This window comes from Solea senegalensis, linkage group LG19 (genome assembly GCF_019176455.1).
Source record: "Solea senegalensis isolate Sse05_10M linkage group LG19, IFAPA_SoseM_1, whole genome shotgun sequence".
NCBI classification, from domain to species: Eukaryota; Metazoa; Chordata; class Actinopteri; order Pleuronectiformes; family Soleidae; genus Solea; species Solea senegalensis.
Window position 1 is genome coordinate 7,824,833 of NC_058038.1, and position 23,627 is coordinate 7,848,459.

General features: G+C 40.0%; 1 protein-coding gene across 3 annotated transcripts in view; it reads right to left on the reverse strand.

Annotated features, from left to right (window-relative positions):
• shank1 (SH3 and multiple ankyrin repeat domains 1) overlaps nt 1–17,800 on the reverse strand; it is a 67,727-nt gene extending 49,927 nt beyond the window's left edge. For all 3 annotated transcript variants that reach the window (XM_044050857.1, XM_044050856.1, XM_044050855.1), the window contains exon 1: nt 17,454–17,800. The gene's annotated coding sequence lies outside the window, so the exon portion shown is untranslated. The remainder of the gene's footprint in view (nt 1–17,453) is intronic.
• Nucleotides 17,801–23,627: the final 5,827 nt, after the last annotated feature.

Here is a 23,627-nt window from a genome sequence, read left to right on the forward strand (position 1 = left end):
CAGTTTTGTCTCTTTTAATTAGGACTTCATCAACTGTTTTGATAATCAATTAATCAAGTGTTTTGTTTTGTTTTGATAATCAATTAAAACCAGTTTCTGTGATTTTTCAGCTTCTTAAATGTGAATATTTTCCTGTTTCTTTGCTCCATACAACAAAGAAATCATTAAATCTGAATCATTTTGGTTTGTGGACAAAACAAGACATTGTTTGAGGTTTGACTAATCAATATTTTTACACATTTTATGGACCAAATCATGCATAGATTATTAACAGTAATGATAAGTACATGGGCATAATTTACTCTACTCTATTTCCAGTAGTTTTTGAATATTTTAGACATCATAAACGGTTACGGTAATGAGTAGTACACCAGCAAAATCCTGGATGTTAACAGACGGGTTAAACGGGTGGATCTAAGACAAACTTAACATTTGCTTAAATACAACACTTTCACATTTCCAGACATTTTTACTTGACTGCATCTCTTTTCACAGCTGTTCACACACTGATTTAATATGTCTGACATCACCGACGTGTGAAAACTAAACTGAACAAAACTTCAGTTGGTGTTTCGCATCGAACCATTCATCCAGAAAAAAGAACTGTATCAAGACGCTGTTTGATTTCATTTCAATTCAAATGAATCTCAACTGCAAGAATAATGAGACAACTTTGAATAGTAAATTGGCTGGGCTGTGTGTGAGTGTGTGTGTACTGTGGCAGCTGTAATACATGAGGGAATGAGAGCCCTGTTGTGAGAGTGAAAATATGATTCAGACTTATTTTATACTTATAATATCAAGGTTTCTCCACAAGGGACACTGAGTGAGAGCTGAAACTACCAGTCCTTGAAAATGAATGGAAACAGAAATGAGAATTTGGAAAAAAAAATACAAAATAAAAATAAAAACCACTCAGTGCAGCAGTACAGTATTTATTTTAACCACTCCCTCAGGCTGGTGCAAAGTCAGACTTCTATAAGTGCAGTACCTGCAATAAATGAAACTTTGTTCTTTAGAAAATCGGACTTCACTCTATGTGACAAATGTGCAGGACTGGTTGTGAAAGAAAACACTGCCTCAGTGACAGGTTTCCTCTCTTTTCCAGCTTTCAAAGCTCATTAGCAGCCGAACAAATGTCTGTTCACAAATCACGAAGAAACATTGCGACGGCAGACGAGTGCGTTACAAACTGTACAAGTTTACCAGGCAAAACATCCCAACGACATCACCCACTAATGCAGACAAGAAGCTTAGACACATGATAACTTTGAGAATTTTTATAAATGATTCACTTCTAAAACTTATTTCACCGTAATTATTACCACATACATGTGTAAGTCACACATTTTTAAATATCCGTCTGCTCTGTGTTTCCCACATATGTTATGGAATAAGCTTTGTTTGTTTTTAAAATTGTTCATGTCTACAACAGTAAATAAAAACAAGGCACAGAAAGTGAGAATGATGTGGGTATTTGTTGCATTTTTTTTTAAAGCTTTGAAAGAATGTTAGGAAGTAAGAATAAATCAGGCCAAAGCTGACAATTTAGAGAAGTGCTGGAGGAAGGAATGAAAGAAAACCAGAGGAATTAGTGGAAGCCTGCGAGACAAAACAGTGCATGTGAGAGAGACAGAGACGATGATGGGAGGAGAAGGAGGCTGGAAACCAAAATCTTTGGAAGTGAAGGATGAACACAAGGGCATAGAGGGAAAGCTGACCAACCAGAGAGAGCTGTGCCCACAGAAGATATGATAATAAATGGAAATGAATAATTCCTGTTGTTACATTTAGTGCTGAGTGATCAACGATAGCAGAGAAGCAAGGAGAAGAGGTAGGAGGACGAAGGAGGAGGCAATAAGGTAAGACAAGAGAGAAGAGGAGTGAAAGAGGGAATAAAACATGCCGGCTCTGAGCTCAAAGCTCTTTTAGGCTCTGCCTGGGAACCAAACATGACTGAAGGCACGTTTATTTTTGCACACAAAAGTCTCTGCGGTGTAGATTTTGTCATCTGTCCATGTCCACAAAGGTCTGCCAACAGTGTGTGACTTTGTGAAGCAGACACGTGTTTACTGTGCTGTTGGGATTAAATTAACTTAAATGTAATCACAAATTACATCTGCAGCTAAAGGAAACGTAACAGTGTGTTTGGTCGTAACACAGAAATGGTCAAACTTCTGGTGCTGAAATGGCTTGTCTATATAAAGTCACAGGGTAATTAAAGTCCATAAAACCTCATGAGGAAACATATAAGTGACATATTTCTGTTGTTTGGGACACGATATAAAGAGTCGTCACGATGTGTCTTCTGCACTCCACAGATACGCATCTGTACTGAAATATCATGGCAGTCGATTTTTGTGGGTTTTGCTGGTATGATTCATCCTCTGTGGACTGTACATATGCAGAGAATGTGATGAAAACCTTCTGAATACAATGTTGAGAAGAACCAAAACAACCTGACAGAGCAGTGCTGTCATCCAAGGATCCATGTCGGAGATACAGAGATATTGTGACAGAGGAGGGGAAACCAGAAATCAGGAGGACTGATCTTGCAGGGCTGGATGTTTGAGATGTGATTTCTGGGAAATGGGATGGATTTCATTTGTGCGACGTTGGGAAACAGCATTTAGAGCCTTGTGGGATGCAAAAGCCATAATATAATTATTTTATGATCCTTTAAATCAGGCAGAGGCGGATTTTATCGGCAGAATTTTTACTGACTGACACCTTGAAGCTGTTGAGTAAAATCCACCCACACCGTACCGTGATCGTCATTCCTCCACAATAATAATTTGAAAGTGGTGGTCGTGACAGATCTGTTTGTTAGGTAAAAAAATGTCTTTAAATGGTGGATAGAGTTTGGTAGATCTAACAGATAGAATGAAAGTGGAGCTAAAAGGCTGAATCTAAACTTTTTGCGAGAATCATTCATCCTCAATTAAGCTGGAGCAGGTCAGGACAGAGAGAAAATGATGAGAGAAAGTGATAATCAGTTCCCAAGAGTAATGTCGTGACTCACACACAAAAAAAGGATTTGTGTGTGTGTGTGTGTGAAGAGGAAGATGGAGCGATTAGATTTTGCCTAATGCTAACAAGTGATAATCATCTCCTCTGCTTCATATCGCTGCCTTCATAAATCTTTGTCTCTCACTATTCTCTTTTGGAGAGCTGTTGCCGTTCCAGGTCAGATAATTAACACTTTGAGTGAGCTTGGAAATATAAAACTATATTAACTCTGTCGTCACCTCACAGAGCGATGACTGATGCTGGCTCCACGAGGGGACGTGATGGTGAGAAGCAAAGTCAAAGCAATATTAAGAGGATAGTGGTACAGCAGATTGATATTCTGCTGTATAATCTGAGTTTTAGGCTTTATTTCCTCTCAGTTTGATTAAGTTACTAAGTCTATGTCTTATTTATCATTAGGTTTTCATTGTTTGTGGATTTAGGTTACGAATGAAAATGGCTACAGTGCATTTTGCCTTGTACAAACGTCGCCCTTTGACCTTTCAAAATGATTCAGATAAACAACAGTGTGTATACAAAGGCTTTCCTCCACCTAAAGGTTGTGTGAAACTAATGAGGGAACACGTCAAACCTAACAAAACATCTCACTGACTGACAATGACCTGATTAAAGTATGAGTTTGACCGGACAAAATAAAATGTGCTTTATTTTTAACACCTTTAAACAAATAAAATGTTGTTTCTAACATAATTCAGACACCACTATATCCAGGTGTTCACAGAAACAGGCAGACATTTATAATGTAAAACATTATAAATCGACAAACTTTAGCTTGTTGGCAGAATCTCCGGTGTTTTAAACTTCACTGATTTGTTTGTACTGCTGTGTGTTTGATTGCATGTTCCCTGCTTTGACACATTTACTGTACGTGTGCAAGCGTCTGACAGCTTTAGTATTTATTTGCACTGTCAACAGTGTCACTCTCACTAAAGTGTTTGTTGTCAAATCTCAAAGACGCAGCAGTTGTGCTATATTTCATACTCACTTTGGATAATGTGTTGATGTGCAGCTGTGTGTGTGTGTGTGTGTGTGCGTGTGCATGTTGTTTCTCAGTTTAATCACCTACTGGTCGCCTCTTACGATATGTGAAGAAACAGTTTGGCTGCCCTTAATGCAAACTGTAGAAATCTACGACACCTGTGGTTCTCGTACGTTTGTTTTAATGTTCGTGACGGGAAGTTGAAAACAACAGCATGCAACTGTATTTACAATGAAATAAGGATAATGCCATAACGCTATAGTGAATGTATTAAGTGGGAACACTGTGCTCAGCCAGAATCAGAGAGAGTAAAGCTGAACTGAGTTCCAAAAATCATCAAAAATCTGCTTTTGTCGCGGTGTGTTTACAGCGGCGACGTAGAGCAACAGTTACATGGTGTTGCGTTATCATGATTCATCTGAGCTGGACGTTACTTCATTTACATTTGGTCAGCCCCTCTGAAAGGATGAGACAACAACAACAAAGACTGTAACCCAGATGTGAGAGACACGACATCACCTGCTGGTGTTGGTCTTGCTTGTAGCAGCATGCAGTTGGTGCATTTAAAATCATTAGTAAAACATGACCTCCAGCTGTCCCGCAGATCACATCAGCATATGAGACAGTTGGCTAGAGCACAGGTCGTAGCACACTGAAGATGTTATTAAACGAATGCGGAACAAGTGAACTGAGCATTTAACATCTGTCTCAGAAGCTACTGTTAGTTCCCAAGTGGCATGTTTGTCAAATCTATCTTTTGGCAAGGGAGATGTGGATTTAATCTGTGTGTGTGTGTGTTGGCTCACAGTCGCCACATGTAAACATAATCCAAGTAAACCCCAGCGCAGAGATATAACTGCACACCTGTGCCGCGTTTGATCCTCACACACTAAAGACAACGAGCAGAGGGAAACGAGGTTACGAGGCAGAATTTGTATGTCGTGTCTTTGTGTGACAGAGGAGAACGAGGTGGAAGTCATTTTGCCGGGTGATTTGCTGGAGTCTTGACCTGGTTCTACAAAATTTCAATCAACCAGAGTTTTGTGTGGCAGCATCAAAAGACCGTTATCCCAGCAGCATGGTGACATTTAACCTCCCTCCCATCCTCCTTTTATCTCCCTGTATCCTCATGTGCTCTCTCTCTCTTTTTCCTCTGATTCATTCTCTCTTTTATGTAGGACAAACCGTGTATATAGATAGATATTTTCAGTGTCTCGGTCCCCAGGAAATTTCACTGGGAAACTTCCAAAGAACAGATCGCCCCACTTTCCTGCCACTAAACTGGAACGGCCAATTTCCCTCCCGCCTCGTTTGACATCTACTCACAAAACGGCACACTGATGTGCACAAGTGGACATGAATGCATTGTGCGTGCCGCTTGTGTGTCAACAGGGACCTACACACACATACACCGTGACCCTTGGAGCAGTGGACAGCGATGGATAGAGGCTAATAATGCGTGTAAACCTTGACCTTCTGGTCGATTGAGTGCATATATAATCATGCATCACACATCCACGTGGGAGTTGTACGTCAGAGAAAATGTCAATCTGATCCGCTAGAACCCGGGGGAGCTCGAGTGAAGGATAATGACGCCATATTTTGTCCCCTGTGTGGACAAACTAGGGTGAACACTGATGGAGAAGTGATTTGAGTTTAAGAAGAAAAGGGCGAAGAGTACAAAAGTATCACTCTTGTTCTCATCATGGACAATTTGTCGAATAACTACGACAAAGACCACCAGCACATTTTGGTGCCCCAGAATCTCCCTTCTGCTCTCACTCATCTCGTTATTTTTACACTCACTATGCCAACAGCAGTTCTTTAAGTGGCCTTCAGGCCAGTACATCCTGTCATATTCAGGTTCAGTTTAACACTATGGAATGTTATCCAGGATAAACAGTTACAAACAACATCAAGCCATTTGAGAGCAACTACTAAAACATAGTCACACACAATGTGTGATGATTGAGGTTGTGACATTTACAAAACTGCCCCTCACTGTTAATGAAGATGACACAGTTTTCCTCTTCCTCATCACAGGGCGGCATGAATGAACCCCCATTTCAAGGCAATTCATTCAGCAGCTGAAAACAGGTGCTAGAGGATCACCAAAGCGATTGTAGGGTGCATCCTCTTCACACATGGTAAATATTAAATTCTACTTCTCTTTGTGACCAAACTTTCGTGGAAAATAGTTTTAACACACTAACACTACCCAAGTGCTTTTTTTTTTTACCCAGATCTAACCATTCCTCACCAGAAAACGGTTATCATCCTCCCTGTGGTTAAGATGTTACTAAATTGATATGAAAATAAGTCATGTACTTTTGTACCACACATGTTAGCTTATACATGTGTGACTGTGTTGCTTCATGAATGAGCTGCACAAACCTCCATGAAAAAAAAGCAACTAAAAGTTGTTATGTTTCAGTCTGCACTTGTTGCTTGAATCCATCCTGTGATGTAAACCAAGGCTAAAACACTCAGTGTTTACAAGAAATAAAAAAAATCTTTCATGCCGACAGCAAACATAAAAACTTCCAATCCATTTCTGCCTGTGATTTTTGAGCATCAAAAGAAATCAGTGCTGTAGTACAAGAAGGGGATATAGAGACATATTGGGGAAAAGCAATAAACCAAACCCCCCGAAGGGATTACTATATATAGAAAACAGTGGTATAGTGAAGATGTGGGTGGGCGTATGAAACTAAACGATGAAAGAAATAAGCATGTGAGCTCATCCTGAGGGGTAAGACTGACCTCATGGCCCATTTCCCCGTGGTTCAAAAATTGTGTTCACCTCAGGCTCTTAAATTATACCTCAAAACACTGACTGCAAAGGTATTACCCAATAAAAATCATGTTTTCCAGTCTATTACGCTCACTTAAATAAATGATAGCTGGAAGCTGGACCCGGAAAACCAGACAAAACATATTCAGCAGCCTAATTTATCAGGCTCTGTCCCCACAGGTCACCTGCTGTATCCATCTATAAAAGCAAGGAATGTCTGTCCTGCTGTCTGCTTGTCTGATCTCCCAATGGCACCAATTGCCCCTTTTGCACCACAGGAACTTTTATCATTTACCCACGATTTTGAAAAACTATGGCGTGTTTCCACTAAAATTACGGGGGAAAAACCTTCCCTCAAACCCAAACTAGTACCTACACGTGACTAGGGACTTTTCAGATTACCAGGAACTCTAGAAGGGCGGGGCCATGTGCTGAAGAACACTGACTGGTGGAACACATTTTGCAGCTGTTTAAACCAGTGAGGCCGCAAATAACTTTTAAATAAGACCTTTAAAAGCAGACTAAGACAGAAGAACTTATTCATTTTGCGTCATTCAAAAAATATGAAGTAAAAAATCGGCTTGATTTTAATACATTTTCCAGAACTTTGACGACTGGGAATTTTTTTTCCCCCAGGTAGATAAGTCCCTGGTAATAGAAGTTCCTGAGATGTTGGGGGAAAATGTGACGTTATTGGTAGAAATGCAACAGATCAGTAAAAGAACAGGTACATTTACTGCACTAGTTATTTGAAATGAACAATATTATTACAAGTTTTCTCATTTGCTAAAACTTTCAGGCTCAGATTTGAGGCTCAGTGTATATGAACTTTTCAAATCTTGACAGCTAATAAAGGTCAGAATCACACAGTAAGTCTGAGTGCACAACAAGCTCCAAGACGCAGATTATAGTTCAAAATAAAGTCTGTTTAAGCTTTATTTACTCCAAAAATATAAATGCAGGAATGAGAAACTCAACTGGAAAAAGTGGTGATTCAGATACAAGTGCTGCATCTCCCTGAGATCAAGTGTTTATCCAACAACCTTTGTCTTCCTCTTGGAGTTGGTGTTCTTTCTTTGTCTGTTCTGAGTCACGACTGCCTCGGCTTAATCCAGACACAAATGAAAAGAAAATGCTTCATTTATTGGCCCTGAAAGAATTTTCAAACCAAAAGACGGCTCCTTCAAATCGAAATGTTTGTGCATCAAATATTAGTCAGAGCTTTAGGTAAAATAGCTGCGGGACGTTGTGTAGAGATTTGTGTGAATGACGCAGGTTGTACCACAACATTTCAAAGCAATCCTATTTGTGGATGCAAATATTAATATTCAAGTGAATATGTCACATCCAACCTCCACTTCTGACAGCCCTGAATCACATATATCATATGACCAGAATCAAAAGAGATTTAATTACATGGAAAAACTGATCTCCAACCCGAATTTACTGGCACCATTATTGTTTTCTGACGGCCAACTACAAATCATTTCATGTCTGTTGTATAATAAATAAATCCGTCTTACACAAGCACAAAGGCTAGTTCTAGTATAAGGATGCTGGGGTGGGGGGTGGGGGGAGGTAGAATGTTGGTTTAAGCTTCTCTATTCTCCACAGAAGACATGAAGACAGTCAATCAGCCAGGGAGCCAGAGAGCTGAGATCTCATTCAAATAGCCTGCTAATTAATTCGCTTTATTCGTCAATGGCAGTAAATCTCTGTGGGACTGCAACAAAAACAGCACTTGCTCTCCGGTCGCAGCCATACAGTGTTTGCTATCTGTTTTAGAGAGCTGAGTAATATCCTAAATCACAAGGACTCATGTCTCTTGACTGGCTGAAGGGTTGAAGTGCTGGCTCGTGGAGAGGCGGAGCACACTTACTGTTATCTAGGGCCACGATGAGGCCCTATTAGTTGGCGGCACATGAGAAGCTCATGAATTAATGAGTCACAATGGTGGTAGCCGTGAGGTGGAGCCTGCCTGAACATATGACGGGCTTTGAAATATTAAAGTCAGATACTGCTCCACGACTGCAGGCACCGAACGGGAGCCTGACCATGTGGCAACCTCCAGGTCGTCCCTCTTTCTACAGGCAAATCAATCGTCCAACTTCACATGTCTCACTGTTGCTCACTGTCACTGTATGTCTGCTTGATTGCTGTTTTTCTGTCTTCAGGAGAGTGGGGTTTTGTCCATGCAGCTGTGACTAAAATGTTTTATGATGTAATTGGAATTAGTGGTGCGTTCCATTTGTAGTCTGAACTTTCTGAGGTCGTGTGGTGTTCCTTACACCCAAACACCCCCTGAACTCAGGTTTCCAACTCAGAAAACTCATAGTGCTTTTTTAATATTAAACTGTAGATATGTTACTACACTGTTTGTGTATGCAAAATACTATGTAGGGCGTCGCTATCAAGTGGCATTGTCAGATACATTCCCATTTCCGACTTTTCAACTGGAATGCGGGTGAACTCCCGGGTGACGTCAGTCCCAGATCCAAGTTCTGAGTTCTGATGTACATTAATGCCCTCAATCAGTACATTTACACAATGTCAATTATTGTGTTAAATAGGACATTCTAAATTGACTGTAGGTGAACCTGTCCATGGTGTAACCTGCCTTTTGCCCTATGTCAGCTTGGATTGGCACCAGCAACCCTCATGTGCAGGATAAAGCGGTAGAAGACGAATGAATGGATGAAATTATTGTGTAAAAAACATATACATCTGTTAATCCAACTGAAATTGCACTAAACTAAAGTTGGACTCACACACCCAGATAATGCGGTGTGGATTCTTATTATTACTGCATGTATACTGAATGTTCAATTGAACTAAAGCTTACTTGGGCACTCTGTGCATTATCCACAGCTCCTACTGGCCGACTTTGACCCAGTAATAACAGAGGAAGCTCGTACACAGAAGAAGAAGACAACAGCAAGAAAAGCATTGCAAAGGAGACCTAATGTATGCTCTGTCAGCCTAAAGAATTAAATATTTTAAAGTTAATGGATGGTGGAAAAACAGAATGCCACTCAGAATGAAAACGCCTAATACTGAAAGGGGCAAGGACAATAGTCCAATTAAACAGTGTATTCAAACTTATAACTGTGCATGGACACAGTCTAATGAGACAGGGCTGTGATGAAAAGATGTAGAAACGAACACAGAGAAAAAGCTGGACAGAGCTTTTTATGACCAAGTAAAGGGAGCTTCTTTTTTTTTTGTTAGCAGATCCTGAATCAGCGCTTCCTCCAGGAGGATCGCTGGTTTCATGAGGTTTGAATGGAAAATCAAGCTCCTTACACAGACACAACAGCAATGTCTCATAAGCACTTCAGGGATTTTTCAAATGCAATTAAATCATTCAACAGTAATGAGAATTTGACATCAACTAATAATTTCCATAACAATGGGCATTAACACGACAATCTAATGTTACTACAGGCTTACATTTTGAATGAGGGACTTTCACTGAATGCATTAGGAGAGTTGTTTTTCAATTTGTGATTTTTCTACACCAAATTCCCATCAGCTGTTTGATGACATTGTCACATCCCAGCTGTCTTGTGCAAACACAGATTTACCTCTGTGCCTTCAATAATCCACTGGCACTTGTTGGACTACCATCTCTGTTTTGCGTTATCTCGCTGGAAAGCGACAGATAAGTGACAAAAGAGAAGAGGAGCTGGACGACTTTGAGCCAAAGATGCAATCAGACATTAGAAACTGCAGCTACAGAGGAAAAAGCTGGCACATGTCAGCTGTTTTAATCTAAGCTATGTAGGCCAATCAATATGGCTTTACATCAAATGATCCTATGGGCTATATCCCCTTTGTATCTATCTTTTTGCTCCTCCATCCATCCATCCATCCATCCATCTTCTACCGCTTTATCTTCCACACGAGGGTCACAGGGGGCACTGGTGCCAATCTCAGCTCCTCCATCCATTTCAGCTTTTATCTATACTTCTCTCACTGATCTACTCATTCTCAGGCTATAGCTTGGAGTGACAAGCTTAAAATATTTCTGATTATGATCATACGTCATGTGAATGTGTTTCTACTGTAGTAACCGGCTCCACTCTGTATTCTTTCAGCCACATTCACATCCAGCACTGTCTACCATGAGGAAACTGTCTGCTGCCCTGGCGAGCTGGCAGGAGCTGCATCTCATATATCACCCCCCATTCAGGCTGCCATGGCCCCATTCCTCTGTTACTATAAATACTGCCAGCTGTGCTTCCATTATTAATGCAGCAAGACGCCCAAACCTTCCCTGGCCTGAACATCGCAGATTCATCATCTCCCATAAACTTTAAAACACCTACTTCTGCCTACTGCTGATGTAAACTGACACACATAAACCAGCAGATACGTGCACACACACACACACCAACACACACTTCTGTCCAGGACAAGTTCAATGGTGGAGGAGGCGGCAGGCAGGAGAATCAGCATGAAAAACCAAAAATAACACATTGCATCTTGATGACAGATCGGTTACTGTTTGAAAAAGCGGTATGGAGGTGATCTGATACTTGTATAATATACACTCACCACCAACCACTTTATAAAGGTGCACCTGTTCAACTGCTTGTCAATGCAAATATTTACTCAGCTAATCAGGTAAGTGCACACAGTCAAGAAACGCCACTAACATTCAAACTGAATCGTGAAGAACGGTGATTTCAGTGAGTTTGAACATGGCACGTTGTTGGTGCCACACAGGCTGATCTGGCCAGGGACGGAGTGGGACAGAAAATTGGCCCCAGTCACGTCATCCCTCATCACCTATTATGTTATCTGACTCCAGATGTGAAAGAAAGGCAGATTTTCTTTTCATTTGTTCACTCCTGCATGGCTTAGATGTGGTTACATTGCCATTTAAAAAAGATAATTATATGATAAAATTAAATGATTATAAAACAGTGCATTTGTATGTAACTTTAACGGGCCATTGGCCCCCGGGAATCTCCACATTATCGAGTGCCACTCCTGCCACTTTATATTGTCCTGTGTACCTAATAAAGTGGCCACTGCCATTGTTACTGCTTCCCTGCAATGTTTTCTCTACAATGCTGCTTGACACCTTTCAATCATAAGTAATAACCACACTAGTGAATTCTGCACAAACCAATGAGTCACACACAGCAACATCAGCCAAAGGCTCCACAAAAATAGCCCAAATACTGACTAAAAACTATATATACATACATATACATATATATATATATATATATATATATATATATATATATGTATATAGATATATATATATATATCTATATACATATACATATATATAGATATAAAAATATTTTAAAAACCTAGTATGCGATATGTACAATATAAGCACTGCAAAGCAAGATCACCTGCCAGTCAGAAACAATTTGACAACATATCAACAATTGCAGATCGTACACATTTCAGTGCTGCTGGCGTTAGTTACTCTGAACACAGCTCACGATCTTATCAGGCCGTAGTGCTGCACTCAAGGCTTGAGGGGAATAATCGTAATAACAAATTCAGGACTTCCAGCAGCAGCAACAACAACGTGGGAGTGTTTGTGTTCAAACTCATTTGAGGTTAAAAACAAGAGTGGAACTGGAATTTCACTTTTTTGTGTGTGAAAGTAAATTGGGTTGTGCAGTTAAAACACTTGTAATTTGGTGAGTGACACGGGTGGAATTCATGTTAGAGTAATACAGAAAATGAGCAATTACAATTACACAAAAAAATGCACCCCGTGTAGTAATTAAATGGAAATAATTATACTAATGCACTTAAAATAATTTATTGTGTTTCTTTCAGTGCAATTTCCTGTCGTGTAGGTGACGCTGCACCACCATTAAATTTGCAAGTGGCACCATCTGAAAGCTGGTGTGATGTGTTTTCAAGTAAGAACATGTCTGCTCTCTTTCCCACAGGAGCTGAATGCAGCATCAGATCCTGCAGCTGATGCTTATACTGACACACACACACACACACACACACACACAGCCCCACCTTACACTCTAATCATCATACTGGGCCACCACTGCTACACCACCACCATGCATCTACTCCGGCTAAAAATAGCATCACCACTTTGATGATGCAGCGGTGACTAGTGGGAAAAGTCATCCTCTTCTCTGCCTCTCAATGGCGCAATTAGCCCTACTAAACTGGGTGCATTCATGATGCATGGAGGAGTCTGGACAAAGACCTCCACTCTGTCACCTCTCCACCAGTCTCTCCTCTCATAACCATGAATGGAGCCTTTGCAGTGAGACAGATGTCTCACTGCAAAGTCTGTCTGATGAGAAGGGACAATGTGAGAGTGAGCAACAGAGTACTACAGAGAGGTTTGTGTGTGTGCATGTACTTGTATTTATACATTTGTGAGGACATTTTTCAGGGTTGACCTGGTTTTAGGGTAAGGACAAGTTTAGGGTTAAGTATTAACTGGAAATGGGTTAAAGGTAAGTGAGAGATTATTTCCTGGCACATTTTTACTCTATTGCTTAAAATCCCTGATTGTAATCAAATCAATTGTATTAATTGGATCGTGATGCATCAATTACGTTGTCATTTGAACAAGTATCCAAAAAATAGCATTGCTGAAAAGTACTGAAAACTTACAGATGCTGCGCAGTGCTCGTGACTCCGTGTGAAACCAACGCTCTTCGTGACCAACCCTACATTTAATTAGAGATATGACTTTGTTTAGGCTGTCCAAATGAATGTAGGTCAATACAGTGTCCTAAAAACCATTGCGTTTTGGGAAAGTGGGGGTACTTAAGCAGGTCTTCACACTTTAAAATACTTTTTCAGGGTTAAAGAATGAGTCTTATGAATTATGAGAATTATGTCAGAGTGAGATTAACGGTCCCTTGCTTTGAGACTAAAGGCGAGCTGTTTCAATGCAAACATCATATCTGCGTCACACTATGTAAAGAAAAAAACATACTCTGGGCAGTGATAGCACCTCTGTCTCGACAGCCTATTGCCACCCGACAGACACATCACTCAGGTATGATGAAACACATGCAGAGGGTGAAATAAGTAATCGAGACTGAGGCAGACAGGCTTGCCAAGGTAAAGCTGGACAGAGGTAAATGGCAAAGGGGAAGGAATAAGGAGAAACAAGAGAGAGGACAATGCTGAAGTAGGACAGAGCACAGGGGAGGCCTGTCTGTCCCAGATCAGCCATTTAATGCCAGCAAGACATGGAGAAGAAATGAGAGAGATAGGACGAAGAGAAGAAGGAAGAAAAGAGTAAACTAGTTGGCTAACTGTGGAGATATAACCTATCCCCTATGTGCAGTGTGAAAGAGGACCAGGAGACATACTGAAAAAAAACCCAGAGACAAATCCTTAGAGGGAGAAAACAGCTCTGACAAGAGGACTTTGACAAGCTGTCAACACAGCACAAACTGAGCGCAGGGATAATTAGCCTCAAAGTCACAGCATTTACCCCCTTTTCTCTCCTTCCCACATTACAGAGGAAGAGGATTCTCATTAAAAACAAAGGTGGAAATTATCCAATTAATTCTACTTAATGGACATTTATCTCCATTAAGGCCAGTTTTTCTCTTTGACTCAGGTAAGCTCTGCTTTTATTGTGCTCATGGACCTGCTTTTTTCAAGCTTTGATGAACTGACTTTCATGGCAAGAAGAGATTTTGGTCCTCCCGTCCCCAGAGAGGTATCTGCACAAGTGGAAATGTCAACTGGGTGCTGTGTCCTCTGAGCCAGTAGTGGAGTTTAAGTAGCTCCACGGCATATTCTCACCAACAAGGAATGAATGGAATTTCAGTAACATGGTCTGAATGTTAAATCATCATTTGACAGGACCACCTGACAGCAACTGGAAACAGATCATATCCACTTCCACAAGACAAATTAATAGACCTCTATGAGACAAAGTAAACAGAATTGGATTCAGTTAAAGGTCCAGTCTGTAAGAATTTGAGGCATCTAATTGCAAGGCACTCCTTGCTTTCCCATGGGCATCAGGTAATTACGGAGGCTTTCTCATGGCAGAAATTATGTCCCTCATCAGTGTTTGTGTAATAAGGTTCTGCTTCAAAATGTGAAACATCTGACTAGCTTATCTGCTCAGGTGTGGTAGAAACCTGGTGGCACAAGATGGTGCGCTCAATAAAGCAAGGTAAAGTACATGTAAAAGGCTACAAAAAACACATTATTTTTATTTTAAAGCTTATATAATTACACTTAAATTATGTTCATATCAATATTTCTGCTAATAATCCTGCCTAAATGCTACACACTGGACATTCACACTAGGTTTAAGTGCCAGGTTTATGTATTGACAGATACATTAACTTTTTGTTTAGAGCTTAAACAAAATATTATCCTACATCCTAAAAACAAACGATGCATGAAAGGGACTAGTTAACCATGAACAGGTTCAGTTAAAGAAATAAACTCTTGCTAAGATTTGTACTATTAACTGAAGCTATGTTCTTGGAACACAAGTTTTACCACAAATACATTATTGTGTTTTTGATGAAGGTGAAACAGTGGTTAACCCTTTTGTGATGCCATGTTTTGTGTTCATGTGAAAAGGGATCATATTAGTTGTTTCAAGTCTCACAAGAGACTTTTATCACAAAGCAGTTCTGTTTATGTCATAATAGCATATAAAGAAAGAAAGAACGTTCTTAAAGGCTGCGGTGAAGGATGCGTACAACCTCAGCAACCACCTGTTTGGCTGCATCTGACAAAATCGATGCACAATGTCTGTAAAGAGGGATCTGTAACACCTGTTCACTTGCAGCTGCTGTCATCCGTAATTCTGCCTCAGTAACTGCTCAAAAAAATGTGACAGTCATTGAACTGTTCTGATCAGGTGAATACCTGATGGAATTTAATGCGTCTGGCAGACCAAGACTTCTAATCATTCCATCATATGACTGAGTGAAGCGCCACTGAGACTGATCCATGGAGAGCTGGAAGCAGAGGCTGTTCCACATCAGCATGTGGTGAGTATGTTTGAACTAAGAGCACCACTCACTCAAAGCAGAGACTGAGTCACGTCCGTTCACCAGCACTTAAACAGAACAGTCACTGTACGTTGACAAAAAGCACTTCACTTTTATGCATCAATACTGCGCACTGTTCTACGCCCACCGTTAATGCACCAAAGGTGACATTCAAAGTTGTCACTTTTACAGACTTTGCACATGTTTGTCATCCTCTCTGATGATCCACTACGCCATAATCTCACCACATCATTCACAGAGCATCAACAGCACTTGAGTTACCAAGTCCAAAACTGCTGTAAAACCAGCATTGAACCTAGTGTGAGAATCATGTCTCTCACACTAAAAGACGTCCATGAGCAAATTAGATTTTAAAGCTACAATACATAACTTTAATGTTATGTTAACATTGTTATTCTACCACTGTTTGGTCTTCATGAACAGAAATGATGTCACATTATTATTGTTATACTGACAGACCTGACAGAAGGAGCATTTGTATGTATACAACAGCAGTGTAAGGGCGGGTGGGGGCAAGAAGCATTTTCTGAAACTTTTCATGGACACTTCTCAGTGTTTTCAGCCAATCTGCAACCTGTTTCACTGTCTCGCTTTACTTCCAATGTAGCAGTCGCCTCCATCCGTCTCCAATGTGGCCGGGCGAAACGTCATCTAAACGCTGCTACACAGAGAAACAACTGATAGGCTTGTGTGAACTAATCTGACAGACATTTGTTTATATTCAAAAGTTGCACATTTCAGCTTCATGTTCTGCTACATTACTCATCCTCACAGCGCTCTGTGCAGCATATTTCAACTCAGAGGAAGCCTGTGTGTAATTATGTGTGACTACCGCCGTCACCTCACTGTGTGCTGTGTTCTATTGAAAGACTCTAAACTCAGGTGGAGACGGGGGCAGACCATACACTTGACAGCCTGACCTTTTTGTCTTGCACAGGCAGCCACTCAAGTGAGAGGACGGCAGTTAAATGCATAGCCAAGCACCGACTTCACTTCCTAGGTGAATCATTCCACATGTTTTCTAATGCTAAGGTGCATCCGTGTCCATGTTCATCTGTGCACACGCAGCCTTCACAACGCCACAGTTTATATGTCAGTGTAGACAAAGTGTGATTTACAGGGTGACTTTTTGCACTGATTAGCCGTTTACTCGGTGCACCAGATTATGAGCGATCCTCTGCATGCATGCAAATCCATGGAGGATTATACATCTACCCTTCTGTGCTACAAACCTTAGTTGATTTTTTTTTCTTATTTTCCCAATAAGGCAGGGGTAATGTACTCATCAGCTGGTATCAGGAAGTGATCCAGCGTCCAGCACGCTCAGATTGCCTTCCTTGTGTACGTCCATCTCTCATGGCTTTTTTTTCATTTGATTTTATTCTCATTTCGGTAGTTTATTTTGAGTGACTGCTGCAGATCATGTACAACCAGGACGTTGCATGCACAGACAACCATGTGACAGACAGACAAACATCTCACACCAATGCAGTAAACTTGAACATACACCCTGCACCTCCTGGTGCACACACACACACACACACAAACACACACCCACACACCCCCTTTGACTCCCCCACCAATCTCCATTTCCATGCATGTCTCCTTGACAGAAGAGAAGAAAAGCACAAAACATTCTTACTGTCTTCAAAAATCCCTGATGAAACACAGAAATCCCTCCTCTGGAAAGAGGACAGAAGTAGAAGAGAGAGGAGGGGGAGCCCAGCGCTTGCCAGTTGCAGAGGAATAAGGAGTGAGGAGGGGCGAGGGGGAAGATGATAAAGAAGACTGTGGTGAAGGGGAAAAAAGGAAAAAAAAAGAAAGGAGCAATCACTGCTGCAACAACGAAGACCCCCTTCCCCTACGGATGGTGCCACAACCTCGAGAAATGACAAGGTGTCCAGCGTACTGCTGCACTCTAAAGGGATGGAGCATTATCTTCGGCTCCCTGCTCATCCTCCAGCAGCAGCAGCAGCAGCAGCAGCTCTGTAGTAACACTTCTATCAGCTCAGTCCAGCAATCTCCCCATCCCTCCCTCCCTCTCTCTCTCTCTCACTCACTCCTCGCTTCCCTATCCCCCTCCCTTCACCATGTTCACCCTCTCTCTCTCTCTCTTTTCTTGTACTGGTTGGTTGATTTCGCTACATCACCTCCCCCCCATAGCTCTCTTTCTCTTTTTTCCCTCTCTCTCAGCCCCCTCCTCCCTCCATCTCTCTCTCCTCCATCATTACCCAGATACAGAGCATACTCCTCCCTCTCTCCCTCCTTCCAGCTCTCTCTCTCCCTCTTTGATGTTTTGGAGTTAGACTCTTAGCAGTGAAAAGAATACCAGCGTTTTCTCCTCACAGAACTAAAAGCACCAAAGAACACAGTGGGATCCACCCAACAGTGCGCATGCACGCACATGCACACACACACAAATACACACACACAAACACTGGTTTCCATGACTTCAGGGGATATTATATTGACTTAAATTAATTTCCTGGAGACATACTCTAACCTTAACCATACTACAGACCGAATCCTAATGATGACCCTAACCCTGACCTCAGCCTAACTTTAAAACATGTCTTCACCTTAAAATGAAGTCATTTATTTTGTGATTTTTAGATTTTGTGAGTGTATTTGGTATAAATACACACACACACACACCTGTGTGTTTGTATTTGGTATTGCTAATGAGACCTCATTCGGACCAGATTTTGGTCTCCATGAGGACATGGCCAAAAAAAGTCCTAAAGAGGTAACAACTATCACACAATATAACAGCAACAAAACCACACACGCATCAGTTACAGAAGAATTAGTCATTTTTAACATGTTTCTTCCATGATCTTCGTGTCTGTCCATTGTATCCATATCAAAGACACAGTGCAAATTACAAGTGAAAGAGATGAGTATATACATGGATGAAGGAAGCCACTGCTGCTGCAATGCTTATTACCATACATACAGTGGAGGTGGGTGAGGGAGGAGAGGACTGTGGGTGGAGAGGGAGCTTCCTACTGAAGAGCTGGATTGAATAGTAAGTAGAAATCAACTCTATTATGCCAATCAGTGATGAGTGAAGCATGTCAAACATGTCTCACAGGCATTGATGAGCTGACAGCCCTTAATACTCAGCAGTGAGGAGGAGGAGGTGGATAGTCGTGGTGGTTGTGTGTGTGTGTGTGTGAGCACAATTATCGAAGAGACAAACAGATGCTTCTCAGTGGTCAGATCTGTGTGTGTGTGTGTGTGTGTGTGTGTGTCTTGTTGCTTAGTGATGATCAATACACTCGCTTATAAGCAGACGCTCTTGTGGAAATGGCAGTGATACAGAGCCTGAAAAAAAAACAAATGCTGAAGGAGACATTCCCCGGCTGGAAAACTGTCTGGTAACAGTTGCTGTTGACAAGTGTCAGGCTTCATGTCACATATTGACAAACCATCACTGAACTACACTATAATCCAGCAACAAATCAAAGGGAACAAGCTCTTCCACATCAGGACTGTGCTGTTCTACAATTCAGTCTTGCAGGTACAGTAGTCTTATAATTGTGAAGTAGTAGTATCAATTTTCACAGTTATGGATTCTTCTCACCTCTGTTATGGTTTCCATTATCCAAATAAAATCTCCGCAGGGTTAAAACATGAAATTGCACAAGCTATTTGGCTGATATTATGTCTGCAGCTAACTTATTATTGTTTAATTTATTTCTTTTTCATGGTTATTTCCTCCAGCAATCAAAATGTGTGTTCTGAGCAGACCTATCACAATACAGATGCTGCAGCTAATATTTGAACATGTTCAAATATGAAAACAAAATTGACTTGCACCAGAATCACACACAAAAGAAGATTAATTAAATATTTTCAGCTGAAAATCTTTACAGATATAAACTGTATAACTGTTTGACAGCAAAATAATGTGACATCCATAAATGGAAACCGCAATCACCAACCAGCTGAGAGTTAGACTCAAAATCACTGAGTAAATCAAAGACTGTGGTGATTATATTTACATACATATCTTGAATACAGATATCACTATCCTTCAATGAATTTTTTTTTTCTCTTACAATTATATCATAATATCATAAATTATAGCTCATAGTGGAAAATTAGTGGTAAATGAAATGCACCCTCACAGCGGGTCCTGTCCACCTCTTCACTCAGCCAGTGACTCATGTGGAGGTAACTTTCTCACACGAGAATAAAATTATAACACTCTATGTGACAGAGCCGCTTCCTCAGCCCTGTCACTGACTGAATGGTGTGTGCGCGCACACGGACACACACCTATGGTGGCGCTTTAAGAAAATGCAACAAACACAACATAACAAAAATGCTAAAATATTACAAAAACACAACATTAACAAAACAACCATACAAAAACGCTAAAATGAAAAATAGAAAACACAAAAATATTATGGAAATGCAACAATGTTGTTGTGTTTCCTTCTTAATGTTTTAACGTTTTCATAATGTTTTAGTGTTTTCTTCTTGATGTTTTAATGTTTTTATAATGACTCAGTGTTTTGACAATGTTGTTTTTCTGAAACGTTCTAGAGTTTGGCACTACACGGCCACCATACACACCCGCTGATAGAGCACGCGTGTCCTCCTCACTCTCCCTCTTCCTCCTTTTTTCCCATCGCTTAACATGTACCACAAGACACTCCCCACAACAATTATCAGGCGCAAATGGCGCATACTTCGGGGCTCAGCCTTTCAACAATTTCAGACAATTTTCACTCACCATTCCACCTCCTCCCGTCAGTCTGTCAAACAAACAGAACCATTTTCACTTCCGCCTTACGATAGTGTAAATTCGCGGGCTTTTTATAGTCAGGTGACCAACGTCCTTTTTTTCCCCCTATTGTCATCGATACCAACACAACAAAGATGTATGGAGAGGGGCAACATTAAAGGTTCCTTACATGATTTAATCTCAGTGTTGTGACTTAGTAATTAGCCTTAAACTATATAAAATTATGTTTTTAATTTTATGTATTTATTGTTTAAGCCTGATGGGCTAGGCAAAATGTTTAAAAGAGGGAGAGCCTCAGCAGGGAGTGTAGGCCTATATGCTGCATTTGCAAACTCCTATTTAAATATTTGTTTGTCTGTTAAATTTAGATTAATTGGAGAAGTGTTGCTTATTACTTGCTTGCATACATTTTTGTAAATAGACTTGTTGAGTATTTCCTTCCTATTTTTGTGGGAGTATGGGAAGTTGGGATATTAAAAGGCCAAGTCCAGTCAGTCGATCTATACTAATAGACGGTCTCCGGGTTCTTCTAATAACTGTTATTAGACAGTGTATTATTATAGATCTATTGGTTTCTTTAAATTAGGTTTGCATTGATTGGTCAGCTTTCATTATGCCAGTGCCACTACTTTGACTGAGTCTATAAGCTGCAGAGAGCATGTTTAACAGCTTAGAATGAAGCAGTAGTATTAACTGGATGACTGTAGTTAAGCAGTAGCAGTGAAACAAAAATGATCACTGTGCCGTGCTTCATCAAAACAACACAGTTGCTTTTTGGACGGGGAGATAGAGACAACCAGATTTAATAAGTAAAGATAGCCATGATAATGATAAACACAATATCCCTTTCTTGTGCAGCTGACATACAATTTATGGACAAAAGTATTTGGCCACACCTGTTAAATATTGAATTCAAGTGTTTTCAACTTTGTGGCACGCTTTGTCCTCATCCTCAGCCTGTTTCTCTGGCCTCCAGACTGACTGCTTCACCGCTTCAAACACTGCACCATCCAACAGCAACCTGACAGTCAGCCATTTCACAAAGCCACAGTTGCTGTGCAACACTCCTATCCCTTGAGTGATTATAATCCCAGGAGTGCTGAACATGGTGAACATGGAATCATGTGATTACAAACATACATGCATACAGTTAGGGTTTAATGGAATTATGATGTACACCGGCAAGATGACGTTGAAGTTAATTAAGAGGTGGACGACGAGCATTAAAATATTTCCTGCAGCACCAAAGTCACACTATCCCATTTATTCATTATGTGAGATCTGTTTTGTTTTTTTTGTTTTTTTTAAGATATATCATAATCCTTTCACCAGGGGTTTGTAAACTTTTTGACAAGTGAGATTTCCCCCCAATAAACTGCTCAGGTGATTTAAATTAAACTACACATTTGAAACGGTAGCATTGAAAAAAGAAAAGAAAATGTTTGGAGGGGCATTAATCTATTAAACTATGCTGTATATCAGACGTGCAAACTATATACAGTAAATCTTGACTAAATCCAACTGCTTATACATCTTTAGTTCCTGTAATTAAAATTAATTTTTACTTCTCACCATTTCTCAATCCTCTTTCCATAGTAAGGTCAAGACCTTCAAACTTCATGGAGCTAAACCCAACAGTTTGACCAGTGAGCAAACATTTGGCAACAGTAAAAACAAAAAGAAATCAAGAAGACACAAAAGTCACAAAAACAGTCAGTAGGACCAGTGATTTTGTTTCTCTAATGAGATACTTTTTAATTAATATATTGGTACTTGTATTCGAGTCATTTTCCACCCCTGTGTAAAATAAAACTGAGTCTTTTTTTTCATTGACATTTGTCACTGTTACCAGGCTTTTGCTGCCACTTTAACTGCACCATGTCCAATACACCCATTCCCTTTCAGCTATAACGGATTATCTCTCCATCTGTCTCTTTTCATCCTCATTATGAAAAACTGTTATACTTGGCATCGGAATTAACAGCACGGCTGCCAGAGAAGAGCTAGAAAGAAAGGGAGAAGTGGGTCATGTGCTGGAAGAAGGAAGAAGAAAAAAGAAGATAATCAGAAATGCTGCTGCTTCCTGATGAAAGCACAGGTGGAGAGAAAGCAGGTAAAGGTTGAGGACAAAATCAGGGGATGAACATTTGTTTCGGAGCTTTGGAATTAACCAGATGAAAGAGTTAGAGCAGGATATGACTGGAAATGAAATAAAAACTCTTCACACTCAATGCCAGCTCTTACCCATGTTTTTAACATTATAATTTATTATTTTAATTTGCTGTAATGGAAACATTATATACAAGAACTGCTCAAATATTAACACTACTCAACATTGGTTGTATGAGTATTTTACATAGAGAAAAAAATCCTCAAAAATAATATTCTAAAGTAAAAGATCACACATTCAAAATGACTATATAATTCCACATTATAAGTATGAACGTATTAAACATTACTGTAATCCTGCACCTTGCTGAGGTGAAATTTAACAGGTTAACTATATTATTTTATCAGTAGACTACATTTTTGAATAAAGAAATCTACAAAGTAACCTGCTATCAGATGTAGTAAAGAAGCATTAAATGGAGTTACGACAAATACAGTACATCGAAAGTTAAATATAAGGTGAGGGCTGCAACAATGAATCAATTAGTAATCAAATAATAAATCAAATGCCAACCAGTTTGATAATCAATTTATTTAAATTGATTTTTAAAAAAGAAGGGTTCTTAAATGCCAAAAATTCAATGTTAAATGTAAACCGTATTTATTGCTTTTTGGATTGGATACTAAATGTCATTTGCTTTTTTTTTTTGCCACTCTGCTCGTTAATTGAATATCTTTGGTTTGCAGACTGAACACAAGACATAATTTTTGAAGTTTGTGAAATACAAATAACTTATTCTACCATTGTCTGTATCAAGAAATTTGAAAAATATTAGACAGGATTGAGGTTCTAAATTCTAAAACGAATCAGTCAATGAATCAATCTATCAGTCAATAGAAGTAACAGTAACTAAAGATTCACAATGTCCACGGTGAGATTTTGTTTCTCTG